The sequence below is a fragment of the Ptychodera flava genome, chromosome 15, assembly GCF_041260155.1.
Source record: "Ptychodera flava strain L36383 chromosome 15, AS_Pfla_20210202, whole genome shotgun sequence".
Taxonomy (NCBI): domain Eukaryota; kingdom Metazoa; phylum Hemichordata; class Enteropneusta; family Ptychoderidae; genus Ptychodera; species Ptychodera flava.
In genome coordinates this window covers 5,797,475-5,804,059 of record NC_091942.1, presented here as the reverse complement: position 1 = coordinate 5,804,059, position 6,585 = coordinate 5,797,475, and the positions used below count along the sequence as shown (strand labels likewise).

Below are 6,585 nucleotides of genomic sequence, written 5' to 3'. Positions count from 1 at the left end.
TACTGTTAAATTTCTCTGTCTGTGAATACAAATTCACTGACCGACAGAAAGACTGGCAGACATACAGAGGCTTGCAAAGCATTAGAGACATGTTGGCCTAGAGATGAACAGCAACTACAAACAGTAATTGCGCGGTAACTGATTTACAATAAACGACATCACAGTATAGACTTCAACAGAAGAATTATCCGAAATTGATACCGACCGAAACTAAACTTCCAAGCAAATTATCGCTGACATCCAAGCGTAGCCAACTTGCTACGACGGGGATATCTATGTATAGGATAATCAATTTTACTGCTTTACCCGTGAAGATTTCCTTATATGTATGTATGTATGTATGTATGTATGTATGTATGTATGTATGTATGTATGTATGTATGTATGTATGTATGTATGTATGTATGTATATATATATATATATATATATATATATATATATATATATATATATATATATATATATATATATATATATATACACACACACACGCGCACACACATTGCACACACACAAAGTTTCTTGTATCTTCTCAAGGGGATGGAGAGTTCAATCTAGGATTGAAGGGTAATATAACAATAAAAATGACAACATATTATGTACATCCGTCGATAGGTACGATACATAGGTATCAAACAATCTCGATTTGTTCATATTTTATATAGCAGCCATCCGCCCAGTCATTTTAGTTTCAGCAATATACCTGGAAGATTAGCACATTGACAGCTATAATCGCGGTGGTTTCCCTCTCATTAATAATTCAACGGAGGCGTGTTCAATACCATGTAAATTCCCCGCATCAGTATAAATACCGTGTTTGAACACAACGTGTACGCATTTTTCGTTGAAAAGCAGTACACACCAATCATCAGTGATGGCATTTGGCAAGATATCAAGAAAATACATCGAACTGTTCCTCCTCTTTTTCGTCTGCTTCGCAATTTTTCAAAGTTCATCGGCCGCAGAGGACATAAATGAAGAGAACACACAGACACCAGGTGAGAAAATTATGCATAATTCTGTTGCCATATTATTATGATTTTCAACGACATTAAATTCAAACATATTGGCTTTATCGACCATTTGGCCATAGTTAGCCATCGGACCGATACTAAACTTCCGGACTGGCAGAATAGCGGCAATAAAATTCGGAAATTTGCTTCAAAAAAGTCATTTTGGAAATGCAAGTGCTTCTGTAAATTTAAAGAGCTTTTCCGAATTTCAACTGCGTCACAGGAGAAGGGGATTCCAACAATGATGTCATTATTGATATAGGGAAATCCCGGTAGCAGGCTGACTAATCCATGTCTGCGCATGTGCAGCGAGTGAACGTCCGTGGGTATTGTCATCTGTATAGTGTTTGGCACATCAAGCATCCATCCATGCATCCACTGACTAGGCAACTTTGCTCCACTATTGCAGTTAAAATTGACACTTTAAAAGCCGATGCAACATCACCTTTAAATAACGTCACTATCGTCTCTTTTTCTTTCCCTTGCTGCAATTTTTGTTCCTGACTGTCTCTCTGTCCCCTTCTCATCTCATCTCATCTTCTCTCTCTCTCTCTCTCTCTCTCTCTCTCTCTCTCTCTCTCTCCTCTTCTCTCTCTCCTCTCTCTCTCTCTCTCTCTCTCTCTCTCTCTCTCTCTCTCTCTCTCTCGCAGTTACAACAACGAGAAGCAGTCAAACAGGCGGATACGAAAACACCGAAACTAAAGGTGCGTAGAGACAGAATCTTTGCGATAAATGTCACCTGTTCTCAATTACTGCTGCTTTATTGACACACTTTACCCTAAGGAAAGGGTAAACATCGTCATACATAGAGACTTCAAAGAAGCAATACAATAAGTTGCCAAAAAAAGTCAAAATTAGAAATAAATAAATAAGTAAATAAAGGTACATACATAAATGGAACACAAACTGGAAAGAATATTTGTTTTTCATCGTACTTGTTTGTTATTGATCTCTCAGAAGTAGACACTTGTTAATGTACATTGCTATGGGAATGTATAATTTCTTGTTATTCATCATGAATTCTAGTTGACTGTCAATTGAATGTCAATTGCTCAAAAGTTTCTTTAATTGAATACTTTCTTTAAGGTGGGCAATTTTTTTACATCTAAAATGTGTCTAAACTTCCCTTTCAGATGTTGGCTTATTCCCTTGGAAGTTTGCCTTGTTTTTGATAGTTGGTGCGGGGGCAGTTGTAGTAACGATGATCTTGGTATTTTCTTGCTGTGCAAAACGAAATGAGAAGGAAGTACAGTACCTGGACACTTCGGCGAAAAATGGGATTAATGACCTTGTGATGGTGAAAAGTGATGGGGGAACGAAACTATGAAACAACCGGTTGATGAGAATAGCTTTATATTTTACACTGTTTACCGTTGGAGGCGGGCTCGACTCAGAACTGACAGGCTCTTCGTACTGACGTGCACACAGAATGAACGACCACAGTACCGCCATAGGCCCTTATAGGCCCCTATGGCACACTAACTGTTTTTACCATGCAATGGGGAATCGCGTCTGACTGCGTCGAGTGCAGAGTTTAAAATCACCATTTGAACAATCATTACAGTCCTAGTAATATGACGTAATCGGAACTTTTACGTATTTGACTATTTGTAACATCTTTTTTACTTGCATGAGTCTGAATTCAAGTGCATTTAGAGCAGTGTCTACAGTATAATTAACCGGTGATGTTGCGCGTGAAATTGGAAACGAAAGTGTGTCAGGACTTTTTACCCACAAGTTTTTAACAGTTAAACTTACATTTTTGTAAGTGATATCTCACAAGCAATTCATTTACAACAGTTTGACGTATTCATTCGTTAAACCATCAAACGTGCTAAACAAAAGCTGTTCTGGAAGACAAAACATACAGAGGACATGAAACAGTTCACTTCAGATTATCTCACCGAATGTAGATGATGTCACGAGTCACGTGATGTGCCGTCTGAAATCACTTTGATTTACAGCCTTTTACAGGACAGGGATTTAAAGGAAATTATAATAAAACTAGTATCAACATGCATTTACGAGCCGCTCCAGAACAATTTGGAGAATGTTGTGACGCATAGGATAACGTTTTCAAGTAATCCACTACATTCAACTTTGTTGTGTGAAAATAGTTCTTCTTGCATGCCCAACGATCTTCATTATGTTAATTACACAAACATTTCGTATGTTTAATTTTCCCTACCTTAGATAGCTTTTGTCTTGTGCTGAGAGGGGGGGGGGGGGGTTCAAACTACATGATATTGAAATGCATTGTGGGTAACAAGTCGACTTTTCAAAACGGTGCACAGCAAGAGTTTGAGAAAGTGATCTGTTAAATACTTTTAACACAAATATAATCGCTGTCATGGCAAAAAGTTCTTTTTTTATTTGTTCGTGAGACTAACCAAACACATTTATATTTCCATATTTTACGCATTTCTAGCATATAAATTCTTATATAACCTAAAACTACTATTTTGTACAATCTTATGTGTTTTACCTGTAGAAATCCGGCATATTGAATATATATATGGTCGACCGCCTGAGACTTTGATGACTCAATTAGGGGGCAAAATCGTATTTAATGTACGGAGAATTACTCACATGGGGCATAACTGACTCTTAGATGTGTTCATTTTGTAATGAGGTAGAATACTATATTACCACTTTTAGGGTTTTTATACATACAAATTGGAATCTAAAATTTGTTAAATGCCACGAACTGTATCCTTGGTTACACAAGTGTAGAGGCCAAGTCGGTCAGTAATTCGACTTTTGATGGGTCGTTTTCATATTTTTAAATGAGAGAAAACCCCTTTCCTTATATCACGTCTCAGACCTACGTTAAATCCGTCTTCTTGACGGAAAGCTGTGTTGCAATCATAGAAGAACCTTCAGGACAATGTGTTTAAAAGTGGGAAGCTTTTGTTATGTATTTTGATATACAGTTGTCAGTCTTTGTCCAGTTCAATTTTGTCTTTTTTCTCTGTTACGGTTTTGTAATGGAAAATAAATAAATGAGTAAATAAATACAGTCTCTGCATGTTCACTGATGCTGACAGAGGACGCATTGATCGTGGAAAAGTTCACTTCTATTTGACAAATGCTGATGAAGTGAAAGCATGAAAAAACAACAGTTTGTATATTTATTTATGTTGCGTCACATGTAAAGTGGGCGTCTTTAACATATTGTTTACATGATGTTGAAATGCATATGTACATGATGTTGAAATGCATGTAAAGTTGTTCTGTAAAAATAACAAAAATCAAATTTTGGCTGTAAAAGATCAAGTTTTAAACCTGCAGCTGTCGAAGTCAAATGATGTAAAGACACATTAAACATTTGCGGATCGGGGCAACTCGCTATCTACTGTGTCAATTTATCAACACGTGACCTATTACAGATATTGATGATGACCGTTGTTAGGGCAGTTAAGGGGATACACAATGCTAGCGTTGTAGGATCTGACGTTTCCCTCCCTAAAGAATGCGATAGAGATGACTAACCGGTTTTAGGGGCTCGCCAACTCCACCTACATAATCCCACCTAGATAATTCAGTCCATGATTATTGTCGTGGTTTCGATAATAGATTAAATGTATTTGCGCAAGTTTTATAGCTAACTTCTTGATCAGATAATCCCAGCTGGAAAATCTTGGTTTCTTGATTATTGCAGTGATAACTGCAATCGACATGCAGTATCAGGGTCATGAAGAGATATTACTTCTAATAAAAAAATTCATTTTTAACTTATATGTTTAGAATATTCTATATCTTTGATAGAAAGGCTAATCGCATTGGAATTGTAAACATACATTATGGCAAGTTCAACGTCGTGAGCCAGGGTTTTGGTGCCTTTTTTGAAGATATTGACGATCGTACCGAAGGAGAAGTAAGGAACCTTTCAATCTCTGTCGGTTTACAGTTCACAAGATGCCCTTGTGATTTCGCCTTATCATTGTGTCGTGCGCCACCAGTCCAAAAAACACTGAGTTCACTTTCGTTTACTGTGCATTCACCCAGTTTCAGGAGAAAGTGACTGTATCACGGTGTTACTAAAGTAAATGTACCTGACCACTTCGATATCGTTTCAGAAAGCATAGAAAATCGCACGATTAGGAAATGTCAATAATTGCTGAAATGCTACCTGTTAAAAGAAACATGAAACACGTATGAGCACTGCTGACCTTAGAGGGCGTCTGTCACTTCGACACCTTATTTGACTGACGATGTCGGCCCATTTCTTCGGAAATCATTGTGCTGCGAGTGTCATGATTTTTTTTATTTCTGGAGAGACCACATTTAACAATGTAGTATTAATAGGAATATTTGTTCAATCAAGTTAAATATCGATTGTAATTATGATGTTGAGACTGCAATTATCATCTTATGGTGACTATTTTATAAGGTTTTGTGTTACAGAACAGCGTGAAAGACTCTGGTATGTCGGGTCATCCGAGAGTAAATTAATAGGTTAAAAGTATTATTTCTTCTGAGGATTGATCTGAAAGTACCAAAAGAATATAATTCAATGGGTGTGGATGCTGAAGATTGACGGGAATGCAGAACGGACAACAATAATACTAAACACTAAGTAGATTGCAGTGATTAAATCGCGTATAGTAAAAGTAAAGGAACGGTAAAAAATGAAAGATGTAGACAATTTTAGATAAAATTGTACAGGTTAGAACGTTCACGGAGGGCGCTGAAAAATTTTAAACGTGTTAAGCTTACGGAGAAAATCATCGTATTAAAGGGTCAGAAGATGTAAATTTTGATGATTTGTTTTCACTAATTTTGTTTTTGATATCAACTACAGTTGCTTTTTCTACTCTCCACAGCATACTGATTTACACAGTATTCAGCTTTTCAACTCAGCCTGTACAAATGTAGAGTGCACTGTTATTGTTAACCGGTGGATTCTGGTCCAGACTAGAATTCAAACGTAAACAATAACTGTGCATTTTAAACCTGCAGACGCTGCGTTGACAAGCGGAATGGTATGTGTTGTAACATACTTTGGCTAGTAGAGCAAGAACTTGCAATCAACAAATTTAAACAAAAATAGTGAACAAATTATCAATAGTTACAGCTAGAACGGCCCTCTTAAAACTCAATGCGTATGGGTGGCTCGTACTTGACACCCAAAATATATGCCTTCTTTCAATATTGTGACTGTTTGATGTAACACAATTTGATTTGTTCACATGGCGATTAAAGTTTACATACTACGCATACCTTGGCATACTTGGTTCAGTTCGCTGGTTGAGTACCAGACATAGATGAGTAATGAATCATAGATACAACTGCTGAATGGATAACAGGTACAAGCAGTTGCCCTTATCGATATACAGAGTGTTGCTAGACCAACCTGACACTGCATTCAAACTATCGTCAGTTACGGAAGTTACAGCTACTGTCCTTTCATTAAAACTGTTTGCGTTTAGCAGCTTCAGGCATGCACAGTGGAGCGGAAGATGCTTTGAGTTTGGTGCTGATATTAATCGAGGAAGTTATTAAGACATTATAGATCTATTAAGATCAGGTAAGTAAACTTTTACATACGTCAGAATTATGTCAACATCA

At 37.0% G+C, this 6,585-nt stretch overlaps 1 long non-coding RNA gene across 1 annotated transcript; it reads left to right on the top strand.

The window, feature by feature from the left end:
* The first annotated feature begins 752 nt into the window (after positions 1 to 752).
* Positions 753 to 4,032, top strand: LOC139151001 (uncharacterized). Its single transcript, XR_011556318.1, has 3 exons — positions 753 to 999; positions 1,665 to 1,718; positions 2,148 to 4,032. It is a non-coding gene; the product is annotated as an uncharacterized lncRNA (long non-coding RNA).
* The last annotated feature ends 2,553 nt before the right edge of the window (positions 4,033 to 6,585 follow it).